Source organism: Ranitomeya imitator, chromosome 2 (assembly GCF_032444005.1).
Source record: "Ranitomeya imitator isolate aRanImi1 chromosome 2, aRanImi1.pri, whole genome shotgun sequence".
Lineage (NCBI taxonomy): Eukaryota > Metazoa > Chordata > Amphibia > Anura > Dendrobatidae > Ranitomeya > Ranitomeya imitator.
Window position 1 is genome coordinate 323,010,780 of NC_091283.1, and position 18,069 is coordinate 323,028,848.

An 18,069-nucleotide genomic window follows, 5' to 3' on the forward strand; every position below is an offset into this window, starting at 1 on the left:
CCATACATTTCTATATATATACTGGACCCGTTGAAGCACATACCGTGCGAAACGGCCGTCGTCCACACTCCACCTCCGCACCCTCCTGCAGACCTGATGTCCTAACGTATGTTTTATATATTTTTCTCCAATAAAGAGCACGATTACACAGCTTCAAAAGGGTGAGTGCCGCACTGTGTTCTTTTCTTGTTTCATTTAATTTACTGTGGATTGCTTATCAGTGCAGAGCACCGCACACTCAGAGCAGTCGTGCCACCTGTGTGTTTTTCGGATATCCTTCAAAGAGTCAAGGTCCATACTGATTTGTGCTTCTCTAGTGCCGTCCACTGTTCATTCTGTGTCTTGGTTGTAAAATTTCTATATAGTAACTTTGAATTGGAAATAAACACTGAATCCCTAAGAAGAACTTGATGCAACTCTGAAAATAAGTTTGTCATTAATATGAACTTTTTCCAGCAAGAAAAACAAAGCTTAAAAATGTAATTCTGTTTTCAACAATGTTAATTCATACATTCCTATATAATAACTTTACATTTCAAATAAACAGTGAATCCCTAAGTTTATCTTTCTCGAAAATTTTTGCCTTAGGCCGGCGTCACACTAGCGTGTTTTACGGACATATGAGCGGTGCAGAAAATACGGATTGCATACGGTACAATGATTCTCTATGGCCCAGCTCCTATCTGCCGTATTTTACTGATCCGTATTATACGGTCTTCTACGGCCGTAGAAAATCGCAGCATGCTGCATTTGTCACCGTATTGCGCAAAAAATACGCCAATGAAAGTCTATGGGGGCCAGAAAAATACGGATTACACACGGACCAACAGTGTGACTTGCGAGAAATACACAGCGGTGTAAGGCCGGTGTCACACTAGCGAGTTCTACGGACGTATGAGCGCATAAAATACGTCCGTAAAACACGCCTAACAAACGTCCCAATTATTCTCTATGCCCCTGCTCCTATCTGCCGTATTTTACTGATCAGTATAAGGCTGTTTTCACACATCAGGTTTTTTGTTTCATGCGAATTCCGGCTCTTCCGATAAAAAACGGAATAGAAAACCGGATCCGGCCAGCATTCCTTCCGGTCTGATGCCAGATCCGGCGTCAAGTCGATTCCGGCGTCTGGAAAAAACGTCTACTGTAACGTTTTTTGTCTCCGGCTTTTTACAACAATGCATGTCTATGGATGCCGGAAAGCGCCGGATCCGGAAAAAGTCGGATCCGGCTTTTTACACTGAGCATGCTCAAAAAACTTTGATCAGCCCCCTGGACTATATATAAAGCAGGGCCATGAGGCCTTCAGCCATTTCCAGCCCAAAAGCAGAAGAGCCAACACCCTGCCACGACGGAAGGAGCCAGAAACCTGCCAGAGAGCCAGCCACAGAGCCGAGAGCCAGCCACAGAGCCCAGAGCCTGCCACAGAGCCCAGAGCCTGCCACAGAGCCCAGAGCCTACCACAGAGCCCAGAGCCTGCCACAGAGCCCAGAGCCTGCAGCCATGTCTTTGGGGAGCCCTCTTCCTCCTCGCCGTCCGCGCCGTCAACGCACAGAGGTAAGTATGAACCTAAGGTGTGTGTGTGTGTGTGTATCATGTATTTTTTTATCTTTCATCGTAGGAAGTTGATGAGGCTGACTCCCCAGGAGAAGAGGTGGTCCCCGAAGGTGAGGGAAGGGGTGGAGAAACACACGGAGAGGGCTCACAATTGGTATGTATCTGTGATGTATTGCGGAAACACACCCTACACTACACACAAAACATAACACTAGATTCTTACAACAAAATACATAGAAACTGATACTTTCAAATGTGGCACCCCTAGGGGTATTTGCCACAAAAACAGTTACTGACACTAAATGCGAATACTAAAATAGCAAGACTGCACTACCACCTCCGGCCAGAAGGGGGAGCTCCAGAGACTCCCCTTGATCCATTCTGGTCTGAGAGAAGAAATGGCAGTTGGGCTAAGGAGCTGAAAGTGAGAGGTCATACAGCTGAATTTCTAATAGCCCTATGACGGTTTCCAGGCCCAAATCACCGGCCTGAGGAGAAAAGGGACAGAGAAAAAGGACATTGTGAGAACCGGGTAGCATTAATCACTACCCAGAACAGGCGCAAAGACGGATACCGGATCCGTGGCTGTATTCATTATATATAATACAGCAACCGGAAAAACGTGAGGTAATATCAGCTTCACTAGGGCCGGACGCAGCAACAGACACAGAGTTCAGTGGTACTCCTGGAGGGGGTAAGCCGATAAAAGGACTCGGGTTGCCCGTCGAACCAGGACCCGGAGGGGACAGATTGGGCCGGCAGCCAGTTCACATACAGCAGCAGGGCCACACAGAAACTGCGTACAATAAGAGGCGAAGACCCCGGCAGGGTCAAAGTAACTCAGAGTTCCCATACAGACTCCGGTGACAGGACTGGTTGTAAATCCCTTTATGTTGAAGTAAACTGGTTAAACATTTCAGTGCCTCAGTCTTTCATTTGGACAATAGCCATCTATCCAGGATCGGGATCATCACCGCTGGGAGAACCTGCTGCTGATCAAGTAAGTGCCTGTTCCCTCACGATACCCCTTACACTGTGCATTGCCTGAGACCACAGCACCGGGTCAAGCCACCCGTGAAATCCCCCTCAAGAGACAGACCCCATTGGTTCGGTGCTGGGTACCCCGGTCTCCTGGGCGTCACACAAACCTCACACAACACATACAAAACATATATATCACATGGCACACAACACATAGAATGGCTACCAACAAGCACATAATTTTTTATTTTTCTCTTCTAGAGTTCTGAATCTGGTGCCCAAACAATAGGTCCTTACAGTGGCTCCCAGGGTCGTCGGCGACATTCACGTGGTGGCGGCCGCCGTCGTGTAGGTTTTTTGTTATTTTTTGGGTGGAGGTTAGCAATGTTTCAAATTTGTTGTTAATTTTTTTCACCCTTTTCAAACAGGTTTCACAGCGTGCTCCAGATTCGGACGGTGAGGAGGTCGGCCTTGATATTGACCTCCTCATCGATCTTGTCAGAGACAGGGAGCCGTTGTGGAATATGGGTGACCGCCGCCATGCTGATCTCTCAGTGACCCGTCGACTCTGGGGGCAAATCTGCTGTCAACTGATACCGAGGTGGGAGGACCTAGATGTTCAGGCCCAGATTCAAGAACGTAAGTATCCTCAGTTCAGTTTTGGTGATGCATTCTAAAATGCTGTTTCTTTTTTTAATCAGATAAATTTTTATTAAGGAAAATCAATGATAACAAATGACATCAAGCTGTTATTCACAGATAATCATATATTTTATGAACATAACTCCCCCCCCCTTTTCCCTCCCTTTCCCCCCCTTCGAGACCCCTTTAATGCTTTCCCAAATTCCCATCCGATATTCCTTCCCCAATTCAAATACAATTGTATAGTATGAACATCATCTATAACATTATGCATCCTCCCCACAATTCTAATTCCATTTTATCCATGGCTGCCAAATCTTTTGAAATACATCTAGTTTATTTCTCTTAGTATAGATACTTTTTTCCAATAAAATTATATAGTCCGCCTGCGTAAGAAAGTCTCGTCTAGTCGGAGGGTCCTACCTGATTCAGAACCGAGCTATCAATTTCCTTGCTATGAATAACAGTCTAGCAATCACCAGTTTAACCATAGAGACCGCTGCTATTTCTTCCACATAACCTAATATACAGACCAAAGGGTCTCTGGGAATGACGCACCTATATATCAATTCAATCCGATTCAATACAACTGTCCAGAAGGCGGACAATCTAGGGCAGTGCCACAGCATGTGTAACATGTCTGCCCGTTCCTGCGAACATCGTGGACACTCGGAATCAGACCTCAAACCCATCTTGAACAGTCTATCGGGAGTTCTGTAAGCTCTATGAATCACGTATAATTGAGACATCCACCCAGGTTCGCTCATAGAGATCTTAGTCACATATTCTAAAATAGATTCCCATCTATCATCATTTATTTCTCCCAATTCAGCTTCCCATTTCACTCTAGACTTGATGGGATGTTTGGCTAGAAAGGTGAATAATAAATCTCTATACACTTCTGAAATTGCCCCCCTTGTCCCGCTGTTCTCCAAAATGGAAGCCAGCGTGATATCAATCTGGATCTCAATAAGTTTTTTCCGACATTGCGACCGATACACATGCTGAATTCTTTTATAATGATATAAATTTAAATGTGATAACTGGAATTCTGTTTGTAACTCCACGAATGACCCATTAGCTGACCCATCCTTCTAATTCCTGCCTCTCTCCAGGGCACAAATCCTTCCATTTGCTTAAATTCTTGTAAGTTTATATTATCCCATATAGGTGAGTATTTGGTAAGGCCTGTGACACCCCTAATCTGTTTAACTTTTTACCATACCTTATGAATTAGGAGAACAGTAGGAAACTGAGAACCCAGTTTCAAAAATTGCCCCCCTTCCAAACTCTCACCCAGAGGCCATTTTCCCATCAAATAACTCAAACTACTGGGCAATTGCCCCTTTCCCATCTCCTCCCCCCATCCTCCAATATGCTGGCATTGTGCTGATAAAAATATACTCAAGGGTTAGGGAGCGCCAAGCCCCCTTACGCCTTTGGCCTCTGCAAAGTTTCTTGTTTAAACCTTGGGTTTCCCCACCCCCATATTAGTTCGTCAAACAGCGATTTCTAAAATGCTGTTTCTAACCAAGTTGTCTTTCTCCTTTTTTAACAGGTGAGCGGATTGTGAAAAGGTGGCGGTCGATCAGGGATCGCTTTAAGAAGGAGTTCAATAAAGAGATGCGGGCCCCCGAGTGGATCTGGAGGACGCAGTAGCACGTACAAATACGCAAGGGCCCTGTCGTTCCTCAGGTCAACGATGGTCACCCGAAGGTAAATATTACCCACCACATGCACTAATGTTTTACATGTCTAACCTCTTTTGCTCTTTCAGCCAGGGCCATGCAATGACAGTATATTAATTGTTTTTCTCTCTTTTTCCACAGTACCGTTGGGAGCACTCGGGAGCCTGCAGCACAATTGAACACTTCTGGGGCAATCCCTCAGGAGGCCGCCACCGAGGGACACTTTGACAGTGAGGAACCCTCTGCACCTTCCCACTCTGCACCTTCCCACTCTGTACCTTCCCACTCTACTGATCCCTCTTTCCCATCCACGAGCGCTGGAGCATCCTGGCCGGTTCCATTGCATGTAGCTGCTGGTGAGAACATAGCGTTTCCTGTACCCCACCCCTCTGCTGCAGCCACCTCTAGTACACCTGTAGCATCGGAGCGGTTTCGCCACAGGGGTCAGGTACATAGTTATGCTCCCGAGTTCTTGCACCTGAACGCATCGTTCCAGAACTGTCTGAAAGTTTTGTCTGAGCAAATGGCTGCAGGATTCAATTTCATAAATAAAAGTACGCTCGAGATGCATACACTTCTGGTAACGATGCGTTCAGAGGCAAAACAGTCACCGAACAACACTTTTTTTTTAGTCGGTGCTTGAGCAAATGGAGACGCTATCTACTTCTCAGCAGATGCAAGTAATGGAATCCTGCCAGTCTACTCTAGCGCTAATTGCCTCTAGAGCAGATAGTCTTTCCAACCATCCTCCAACTGGCCCCCCTTCCTCCACTGTCCACCACTACAGCCAGTACCATCCTCCTGACCCGTATCATCAAACTGACCGTGCCCCATCCCGCCCACCTCGCCATCATCCACATCGTGCCCCATCCCAACAGCCACAACACTTTCAGCGTTCCCGTGCCCCTTCCCACCAGCCACACCACCAGCCCCGTGCACCTTCCCACCATCCACACTACCAGCCTCGTGCCCCTTCCCACCATCCACACTACCAGCCCCCCGCCCGTGCCACTTCCCACCCATATGATGATCCTGACCCATACAACTTCACATCTACTTCATCCTCGCCTCCTCTCCCTGCCCACTTCCAACAGACTCTATCACCCTCTTCCCAAACATCTTCTACACACATCACTCATTCTGCCACCCAATCCTCACAAAACATTTCCTACACCCCTCCATCCTACCAAATTTCTAACCCCAATCCCACTTTCTTGTCCACCCGCTCAATAGCTTTCTCCACTCCTTCACCCCTAACCGTTGAACATTCTCCACCACCATCACATTCCTCTCTCCACACTCCCACTGTCGAAGTGTCCCTATCAGACAGTGCCTCCGATAGTATCTCCACCCCGACGTATGAAAACATTTAGTTACCCCTTTTTTTAGCGTGTTGTTTAATTATGTTAATAAAACTTTTTGGTTGAAAACTCTCTTGTATTTATTCTTTAGGGACAAATAACACTTTTGTTAAACAAGGTTTATTGGTAACAGTAGTACTTTGGGTAAAACCCAAACAGATGCACATCTTGGTTTAAAAATAAACTCAAACAGGTACCCAACATTGATAAAAGGTAAACCCAAACAGGTACGCAACATGGGTAAAAGGTAAACCCAAACAGGTACGCAACATGAGGGTAAAAACCAAACTGGTACACAACATGGGTAAAGGTTAAAGTTATTACTAGGTACATACAAAGTGTTTAAACTCTATCATCCTGCCAGTGTATTCTTCCTTGGGGTGAAATAAAATATTCTGCAAAGTGATCCCGTATTCTGGAAACTGTGGCAGAACTTCTGTATGTCTGGTTGCTATAATCCATCAAGGTGGTTTCGGCAGAGTGGTCCTCAATGGAAAGCTGTTCCTCGGATATAACATAACTGTGTAGGACAACACACGCTTTCACTACCTCATCCACAGTGTCTGTCTTTAAGTTTATGGATGTCAAGAGAACTCTCCATTTGGCGGTTAGGATCCCAAACGCACACTCCACCATTCTCCTTGCACGTGTGAGTCTGTAGTTGAAAATTCTTTTAGTATTGGTTAAACCACGGCTGGAGTAGGGTTTCAAAAGATGCTCTGAAAGCTGAAAAGCTTCATCCCCAACACATAAAAATGGCATTGGTGGCACAGAGGTTTGAGGCAGTGGTCTTGGGGGGGGGGGGGGAGGGGGGGGGAATTGAAAGGTTTGTCCATATAAATGCCGCCCCATAGAAGACAGTTTGAAAACTTGCGAATCATTAGAACGGCCATACGCCCCAATGTCCACCGCTACAAATTTGTAATCCGCATCGGCGATGGCCATCAGCACGATGGAAAAGTACTTCTTGTAGTTGAAATACGGAGATCCAGAACCAGCCGGTTTCACGATACGGATCTGTTTCCCGTCCACCGCACCCAAGCAATTGGGAAACTGGCACACTTCCAGGAATCTGTCAGCTACTTCCAACCATGTCTGCATTGTGGGATGTGGAATGTATTCTTCATGCAGACAGTCCCACAGTGCACGGCAAGTGTGCCTCACTATTCCTGATATTGTGGAAATGCTCAGTCTGAATTGAAAATGTAGGGAAGACAGGGATTCACCGGTTGCTAGGAATCTATGAAGAAAAGGAAGGCAGAAATTACTACAAATTCAAAATATCAAATAAAGAGTCCACAACAAAAGTTGATTCAAAAGAATGCTTACCGAAGAGTGACCATCAGACGCTCAGCCGGGGTAATGGAGAATCGGCAATAGGTATCACTCCTTCTTATCAGATGTTGAACCCGCTCCACCAATATATCAAAGTTCTCCGCTTTCATCCGAACATAGCTGAAAATCTTTTCAGGGTCACCTCGAAGCTCCATATACAACGTTGAAAAGACTCCCCGGGTCATTCTCTGTGCCGTGATGGGGTGGATCCACAAACGGCGTCGTCGCAGACGCATGACATGCTGTCTCTCTTCCTCTTTCTCAATCACAATAGCTTTTAATCGATTCGCCTCTGTGATGAAGTCCACGTTGTTCTGCAGAATCTTTGCAATAATGCCATCCATCTAGCTCTGTATCTTGCTCTTCTCCAACCCGTCACAGATGTTAAGAACATTGTATATATAGTTTTCAGCCGGCCAATCACCTTTTTAGCCTTTCAGGGGGCGTTTTTTAAAGCCGGATCCGTAAAAAACCGGAGGCAACCGGATGAGCCGGATCCGTTTTTTCACCGGATCCGGACACCTGATCCGGCTAAAAAAACGGATCTGGCTCATCCGGTTGCTTCCAGTTTCTATTAAAAAAACGGATCCGGTGATGCGGCGCGACGCCGCATCCGGCATCCAGCAAAAAACCTGATGTGTGAAAGCAGTCTTATACGGCTTTCTACGGCCGTAGAAAATTGCAGCATGCTGCGTTTGTCACCGTATTGCGCAAAAAAACGCCAATGAAAGTCTATGGAAGCCCGAAAAATACGGAATACACACGGACCAGCAGTGTGACTTGTGAGAAATACACAGCGGTGTTAGAGAGAAAAGCCGGTAATTCAGTGCGGTGTACAGTAAAATCACACTGACAGCTTACAGTAGAATAGGTAGAATAAATGTGTACACATAGAATAGGTATATATATATATATATATATATATATATATATATATATATATATATATATATATATATATATACCTATTCTGTCAGTGAGACACATATATGTATATATATTATTATTTCATACAGCGCGAGATAGCAAAAGCCGGCAATTGAATTACCGGCTTTAAAGCTATCTCCTTCCTAAACCCGACATGATATGAGACATGGTTTACATACAGTAAACCATCTCATATCCCCCTTTTTTTTTTGCATATTCCACACTACTAATGTTAGTAGTGTGTCTATGCAAAATTTGGGCTTTCTAGCTATTAAAGGGTTACATGGCGGAAAAAATTGGCGTGGGCTCCCGCGCAATTTTCTCCGGCAGAGTAGCCAGTGACTGAGGGCAGATATTAATAGCCTGGAGAGGGTCCATGGTTATTGGCCCCCCCCCCTGGCTAAAAACATCTGCCCCCAGCCACCCCAGAAAAGGCACATCTGGAAGATGCGCCTATTCTGGCACTTGGCTACTCTCTTCCTATTCCTGTGTAGCGGTGGGATATGGGGTAATGAAGGGTTAATGCCACCTTGCTATTGTAAGGTGACATTAAGCCAAATTAATAATGGAGAGGCGTCAATTATGACACCTATCCATTATTAATCCAATACTAGTAAAGGGTTAAAAAAAAACACAAACACATTATTAAAAAGTATTTTAATGAAATAAAAACAAAGGTTGTTGTAATATTTTATTCTACGCTCAATCCTTCTGAAGACCCTCGCTGTTTAACAAATAAAAAATAATAAACCAACAATATACATACCTTCCGAAGATCTGTAACGTCCCACGATGTAAATCCATCTGAGGGGTTAAAATATTTTACAGCCAGGAGCTCTGCTAATGCAGCGGTGCTCTTGGCTGCAAAACCCCGGGGAATGAAGGTAGAGTAGGTCAATGACCTATATTTACCTTCATTTGCGGTGAGGCGCCCTCTGCTGGTTGTTCCTTGAGAGTGGGAACTTTCCTAGAAAGCTCCCAGGCTCGAGTTCATATGAGGGCGCCCTCTGCTGGTTGTCCTCATATGAACTCGAGCCTGGGAGCTTTCTAGGAAAGTTCCCACGCTCGAGGAACAACCAGCAGAGGGCACCTCACCGCAAATGAAGGGAGATATACAGTGCCTACAAGTAGTATTCAACCCCCTGCAGATTTAGCAGGTTTACACATTTGGAATTAACTTGGCATTGTGACATTTGGACTGTAGATCAGCCTGGAAGTGTGAAATGCACTGCAGCAAAAAAGAATGTTATTTCTTTGTTTATTTTTTTTTTAAATTGTGAAAAGTCTTTTCAGAGGGTCATTTATTATTCAACCCCTCAACCCACCAGAATTCTGTTTAGTTCCCCTAAAGTATTAAGAAGTAGTTCAGGCACAAAGAACAATGAGCTTCACATGTTTGGATTAATTATCTCTTTTTCCAGCCTTTTCTGACTATTTAAGACCCTCCCCAAACTTGTGAACAGCACTCATACATGGTCAACATGGGAAAGACAAAGGATCATTCCAAGGCCATCAGAGACAAGATCGTGGAGGGTCACAAGGCTGGCAAGGGGTACAAAACCCTTTCCAAGGAGTTGGGCCTACCTGTCTCCACTGTTGGGAGCATCATCCGGAAGTGGAAGGCTTATGGAACTACTGTTAGCCTTCCACGGCCTGGACAGCCTTTGAAAGTTTCCTCCCGTGCCGAGGCCAGGCTTGTCCGAAGAGTCAAGGCTAACCCAAGGACAACAAGGAAGGAGCTCCGGGAAGATCTCATGGCAATGGGGACATTGGTTTCAGTCAATACCATAAGTAACGTACTCCACCGCAATGGTCTCCGTTCCAGACGAGCCCGTAAGGTACCTTTACTTTCAAAGCGTCATGTCAAGGCTCGTCTACAGTTTGCTCATGATCACTTGGAGGACTCTGAGACTGACTGGTTCAAGGTTCTCTGGTCTGATGAGACCAAGATCGAGATCTTTGGTGCCAACCACACACGTGATGTTTGGAGACTGGATGGCACTGCATACGACCCCAAGAATACCATCCCTACAGTCAAGCATGGTGGTGGCAGCATCATGCTATGGGGCTGTTTCTCAGCCAAGGGGCCTGGCCATCTGGTCTGCATCCATGGGAAGATGGATAGCACAGCCTACCTGGAGATTTTGGCCAAGAACCTCCACTCCTCCATCAAGGATCTTAAGATGGGTCGTCATTTCATCTTCCAACAAGACAACGACTGTTGTGAATTCTGTGGCAGAGCTCCCTCCTGTGGTCACAAGTGGTACTTCTGCTGATTCTCTCTGTGAGCTTCCGTTGGTGGAGGGAAGTGGTACTGCGGCTTCTGAGTTTCCTCCCTCAGGTGATGTGGTGAGGTCGTTAGGTGCTGCTCTACTTAACTCCACCTAGTGCTTTGATCCTGGCTTCCTGTCAATGTTCCAGTATTGGACTTGTTTTCCTCCTGGATCGTTCCTGTGGCCTGCTGCTCTGCATAGCTAAGTTTTCCTTTGCTATTTTGTTTGTTTTTTTTTCTGTCCAGCTTTTCTATTTGTTTGCTGGAAGCTCTGGGACGCAGAGGGTGTACCTCCGTGCCGTTAGTTCGGTACGGAGGGTCTTTTTGCCCCCTTTGCGTGGTTTTTAGGGTTTTGTGTTGACCGCAAAGTTACCTTTCCTATCCTCGCTCTGTTCAGAAAGTCGGGCCTCACTTTGCTAAATCTATTTCATCTCTACGTTTGTCTTTTCATCTTAACTCACAGTCATTATATGTGGGGGGCTGCCTTTTCCTTTGGGGTATTTCTCTGAGGCAAGGTAGGCTTATTTTCTATCTTCAGGCTAGCTAGTTTCTCAGGCTGTGCCGAGTTGCATAGGGAGCGTTAGGCGCAATCCACGGCTGCCTCTAGTGTTTGTTGGAGAGGATCAGGGATTGCGGTCAACAGAGTTCCCACGTCTCAGAGCTCGTTCTATGTTTTTGGGTTACTGTCAGATCACTGTATGTGCTCTGACCTCTATGTCCACTGTGGTACTGAATTGCCTAGTCATAACAAACGACCCAAAGCACACAGCCAAGAAAACCAAGGCCTGGTTCAAGAGGCAAAAAATCAAGGTGTTGCAGTGGCCTAGTCAGTCTCCTGACCTTAACCCAATTGAAAACTTGTGGAAGGAGCTCAAGATTAAAGTCCACATGAGACACCCAAAGAACCTAGATAACTGGGAGAAGATCTGCATGGAGGAGTGGGCCAAGATAACTCCAGAGACCTGTGCCGGCCTGATCAGGTCTTATAAAAGACGATTATTAGCTGTAATTGCAAACAAAGGTTATTCCACAAAATATTAAACCTAGGGGTTGAATAATAATTGACCCACACTTTTATGTTTAAAATTTATAAAAATTTAACTGAGCAACAAAACTTTTTGGTTTGTAAGATTTATGCATCTGTTAATAAATCTTGCTCTTGTTTGAAGTTTGAAGGCTCTAACTTATTTGCATCTTATTAAACCTGCTAAATCTGCAGGGGGTTGAATACTACTTGTAGGCACTGTAGGTCATTGACCTACTTTACCTTCATTCCCCGGGGTTTTGCAGCCAAGAGCACCGCTGCATTAGCAGAGCTCCTGGCTGTAAAATATTTTAACCCCTTCAGATGGATTTACATTGTGGGACGTTACAGATCTTCGGAAGGTATGTATATTGTTGGTTTATTTTTTTTTTCTTTGTTACAGAGCGAGGGTCTTCAGATGGATTGAGTGTAGAATAAAATATTACAACAACCTTTGTTTTTATTTCATTAAAATACTTTTTAATAATGCGGGTTTTTTTTTAACCCTTTACTAGTATTGGATTAATAATGGATAGGTGTCATAATTGACGCCTCTCCATTATTAATTTGGCTTAATGTCACCTTACAATAGCAAGGTGACATTAACCCTTCATTACCCCATATCCCACCGCTACATGGGAATGGGAAGAGAGTGGCCAAGTGCCAGAATAGGCGCATCTTCCAGATGTGCCTTTTCTGGGGTGGCTGGGGGCAGATGGTTTTAGCCAGGGGGGGCCAATAACCATGGACCCTCTCCAGGCTATTAATATCTGCCCTCAGTCACTGGCTTTACTACTCTGGCGGAGAAAATTGTGTGGGAGCCCATGCCAATTTTTTACGCCATTTAACCCTTTAATAGCTAGAACGCCCAAATTTTGCATATACACACTACTAACAGTAGTGTGGAATATGCAAAAAAAATGGGGATATGAGATAGTTTACTGTATGTCTCATATCATGTCGGGTTTGGGAAGGAGATAGCAAAAGCCGGCAATTGAATTACCGGCTTTAAAGCTATCTCGCGCTGTATGAAATATTAATATATATATACATATATGTGTCTACTGATATATATATATATATATATATATATATATTACAGTATATATGTTTTGTTTTTTTAACACATGGATCCCTTGTATATCCTTGTATGTTGGTTTTGCAAGCCTGCGAGAAAAACACGCAGTATGGATGCCATACGGATTACATACGGAGGATGCCATGCGCAAAACACGCTGACACACCCTGCCTACGGAGGAGCTACGGACCACTATTTTGGGGACTTTTCAGCGTATTACGGCCGTAATATACAGACCGTATTATCTTAAGCTGAGTGTGACGCCGGCCTAAAGCTCTGTTTTTCTTGCTGGAAAAAGTTCATATTAATGACAAAATTATTTTCAAAGTTTCATCAAGATCTTCTTAGGGATTCAGTGTTTATTTCAAATGTAAAGTTACTATATAGAAATGTATGGGTTTGCCTTGTTGAAAACGCAATTAAAGTTTAACCGTTTAACCTCCGCTAATTTATTTTTAAATAGAGTGAAGTGGAAAGGAAAAATAGATTCAAAAAATTCAACTTTAGAAAAAAAAACTACCATAGATATAGGTATGGCAAAATATGGCGCATAAAGACTGAATCCCTAAAAAGATCCTAATGAAACTTGGAAGATAACGTTGTTGTACTAATATGAACATATTCCAATAAAAAAACGGAGCTCAAAACCGTTTTTCCGTTTCCAACCATGATAACACACTAGGCATAGGTATGGCAGAAAATGGCGCATAACGACTGAATCCCTAAAAAGATCTTAATGAAACTTGGAAGATAACGTTGTTGTACTAATATGAACATATTCCAATAAAAAAAACGGAGCTCAAAACCGTTTTTCCGTTTCCAACCGTGATAACACACTAGGCCTAGGTATGGCAGAAAATGGCGCATAACGACTGAATCCCTAAAAAGATCTGAATGAAACTTGGAAGATAACGTCGTTGTACTAATATGAACTAATTCCAATAAAAAAAACGGAGCTTAAAACCGTTTTTCCGTTTCCAACCATGATAACACTGTAGGCATAGGTATGGCAGAAAATGGCGCATAACGACTGAATCTCTAAAAAGATCCTAATGAAACTTGGAAGATAACGTTGTTGTACTAATATGAACATATTCCAATAAAAAAAACGGAGCTTAAAACCGTTTTTCCGTTTCCAACCATGATAACACTGTGCGCATAGGTATGGCAGAATATGGCGCATAACGACTGAATCCCTAAAAAGATCCTAATGAAACTTGGAAGATAACGTCGTTTTACTAATATGAACTAATTCCAATAAAAAAAACGGAGCTCAAAACCGTTTTTCCGTTTCCAACCGTGATAACACACTAGGCCTAGGTATGGCAGAAAATGGCGCATAACGACTGAATCCCTAAAAAGATCTGAATGAAACTTGGAAGATAACGTTGTTGTACTAATATGAACATATTCCAATAAAAAAAACGGAGCTCAAAACCGTTTTTCCGTTTCCAACCATGATAACACACTAGGCATAGGTATGGCAGAAAATGGCGTATAACGACTGAATCCCTAAAAAGATCTTAATGAAACTTGGAAGATAACGTTGTTGTACTAATATGAACATATTCCAATAAAAAAAACGGAGCTCAAAACCGTTTTTCCGTTTCCAACCGTGATAACACACTAGGCATAGGTATGGCAGAAAATGGCGCATAACGACTGAATCCCTAAAAAGATCTTAATGAAACTTGGAAGATAACGTTGTTGTACTAATATGAACATATTACAATAAAAAAAACGGAGCTCAAAACCGTTTTTCCGTTTCCAACCATGATAACACAATAGGCATAGGTATGGCAGAAAATGGCGCATAAAGACTGAATCCCTAAAAAGATCCTAATGAAACTTGGAAGATAATGTTGTTGTACTAATATGAACATATTCCAATAAAAAAAACGGAGCTCAAAACCGTTATTCCGTTTCCAAATAATTTGACCCCTACATTCATGTATTGCAACTTTATGTCAAATAAATACATATGTAAATAAATTGGTTACTCTGCTTCAAATGGAGTGAAGTGGAAAGGAAAACTAAATTAAGAAAATGAAACGGTAAAAAAAAATCTAAAATAGGCAGAGGTGTAGATGAATACAACTAAAATATCTACCATAGGCATAGGTAAATTTGCCACATAGGGTTTTAGTATGCACCGGTTGTTCTCCTAGTACAGGGCCCCTTTCTTGGCCTCCACGCAGTGTAATGCCCCCATTATGCCCCTGTAAGCAGGGTTCTGCCCCACAACCAGCTGCCTCGGGCACTTTACCATGAGCTGGTACCTCAGATTCTTCCCCGCACCCCTTTCCTTTGTTGGCGCCAAATCTGTTCTGCCTTTGGGGCTCTGGCCTTTATAATATCAGTAACCTGCGTCATCAAGGTCTCCTGACCAGGTGCACCATCTAGACTCTTCCTCCCTGAAACCTCCCTCTTCCCATTGATTTCACATGGTCCCGTCTGGACGGCAGATAGCAGTATTTGTACAAATGCAGCACAGCCCTGAGGATTCTTTTTTATGACCCTCCTTTTTACACCCCTTATGCAATATATATAATGGCGATCTCACAGTATAATGTTTCCACAGTACTGGCATCGCTCTTAAAAAAGGTATTTTCACACTACCGCCATACCCCCACACACGGTATAAAGTTCCTACAGTACCGCCATCCCACCACACACAGTATAATCTTCTCATAGTACCGCCATACCCCCACACACAGTATAATGTTCCTACAGTACCTCCATCCCACCACACACAGTATAATCTTCTCATAGTACCACCATACCCCCCCACACAGTATAATGTTCTCATAGTACCGCCATACCCCCACACACAGTATAATGTTCACAGTACCGCTATACCCCCACACACGGTATAAAGTTCCTACAGTACCTCCATACCCCCACACACAGTATAATGTTCACAGTACCGTTATACCCCCACACACAGTATAATGTTCCTACAGTACCTCCATCCCACCACACACAGTATAATCTTCTCATAGTACCGCCATACCCCCACACACAGTATAATGTTCCTACAGTACCTCCATCCCACCACACACAGTACAATCTTCTCATAGTACCGCCATACCCCCACACACAATGTAATGTTCTTATAGCACCACCATACCCCCACACACAGTATAATGTTCCTACAGTACGTCAATACCCCCACACACAGTATAATCTTCTCACAGTACCACCATACCCCCACACACATTATAATGTTCTCGTAGCACCGCCATACCCCCCACACACAGTATAATCTTCTCATAGTACCTCCATACCCCCACACACAGTATAATCTTCTCATAGAACTGCCATACCCCCCCACACACAGTATAATGTTCTCACAGTACCGCTATACCCCCAAACACAGTATAAAGTTCCTACAGTACCTCCATCCCACCACACACAGTATAATCTTCTCATAGTACCGCTATACCCCCACGCACAGTATAATGTTCTTACAGTACTGCCATACCCCCACACACACAGTATAATGTTCCCACAGTACCATCATCCCAACACACAGTATTTTGTTCCCACAATAGTGGCTTCCCACAGACACCGGACAATGTTTCCAAAGGTCTGGCATCCCCCTCACACACAGTATAATGTCCCCACAGTACTGCCATACCTCCACATGCAGTATCATGTTCCTACAGTAACTTTATGTAGAAAAGCCGCGGAGACATCATCACGTGTTTCTCAACGCAAGCAATAAATAGCCAGGTCTTTCACCGGGAAGGAACAACCACGGGAAGGGCAGCATCCAAAAAGGAAAACCACCTATGCCAAAACATGGTATCCATCCACAGACAGCTGTTTCGGGATATTTGCCCCTGGAGTAGGAAACTGGCTATTAGGAGCAGTGCCTAGTGAAGGGACTATAAACATAAGGATGAATGACCTCGGGGAGATCAAAACATCCAACACCGCGGAGACACCATCACGTGTTTCTCAACGCAGTGATCCAGAACACTGCCCCCATCCCTTATGGGAAATATGCAAATGCACTAGGCACTGCTCCTAATAGCCAGTTTCCTACTCCACAGTGATGAGGGGCAAATACCCCGAAACAGCTGTCTGTGGATGGATACCATGTTTTGGCATATTTCCCATAAGGGATGGGGGCAGTGTTCTGGATCACTGCGTTGAGAAACACGTGATGGTGTTGGATGTTTTGATCTCCCCGAGGTCATTCATCCTTTTGTTTATAGTCCTACAGTACCTCCATCCCACCACCCACAGTATACTCTTCTCATAGTACCGCCATACCCCCACACATGGTATAATGTTCTCACAGTACTGCTATACCCCCACACACAGTATTTTGTTCCCACAATATTGGCTTCCCACAGACTCAAGATAATGTTTCCACTGGACTGGCATCCCCCTCACACACAGTATAATGTCCCCACAGTACTGCCATCCCCCCATTTTCTAATGTTCCCACAGTACTGCCCCGTACATGCACAATATGTTATATGTTACCATCTACCTCACTGACTACCTCCGACCACTGACAATAAATTCTCACTTAGCCTCATTCTTGGTGCAAATGCTAATGAACCCAGGATCTATGAGATATTTACCATACGATAGTTGGATAGGCAGGATTGTATCATCCAAAACAGTAGCCCACTAGGTTGCTATGATGCCTATGAATTGACAGGGCTCGGTGGGGTGTGGTATTTGTCACCCTCTCATTCCCATCATCAAAATTTCAGTGATATCCACACTCCCATGATAGTGATACCATTGAAGAGATTAGTGGATCAGGGAGTCGAAAGCTCCTGATCTACCATTCAGCCTTCGCTTCTGAGTCTGAGACTCCGTGCACTGCAGGCACAATGATGTCACTACATCACACCTGTAGTATGGAGCCTCAGTACTCACACCATACAGACCTGAGCAGCGTACCTCAGGAACCGGGTTGGCTGAGTAGTGTGTGTGTTTTTTTTTTTTTAAATATCAGGAATTGTGGGGCCATCATATTAGGAGAAGAGCTGTTGGGACCCCATACTGAATGTGTGGCTGGTAGGGGCCATTATACTGGGGTTGTGGTGGACTGTAAATGCCTCCATACTGATTGGGGTTTTTTATTTTGTGTAGCAGGTTGCGGTGGCCATAATTAGAGATGAGCAAATATGTTTAGAAAACGATCGCCAAACATAAATTCGGCATGAATATGGTACATT

General features: G+C 44.2%; 1 long non-coding RNA gene across 2 annotated transcripts; it reads left to right on the plus strand.

Moving 5' to 3' along the window:
* The first annotated feature begins 1,196 nt into the window (after positions 1 to 1,196).
* Positions 1,197 to 6,298, plus strand: LOC138663506 (uncharacterized). Of its 2 annotated transcripts, XR_011318201.1 has the most exons (5): positions 1,197 to 1,711; positions 2,800 to 2,886; positions 2,967 to 3,177; positions 4,739 to 4,896; positions 5,010 to 6,298. It is a non-coding gene; the product is annotated as an uncharacterized lncRNA (long non-coding RNA). The 2 variants fall into 2 exon arrangements; XR_011318200.1 differs by lacking the exon at positions 1,197 to 1,711 and having other exon boundaries at positions 2,378 to 2,886.
* The last annotated feature ends 11,771 nt before the right edge of the window (positions 6,299 to 18,069 follow it).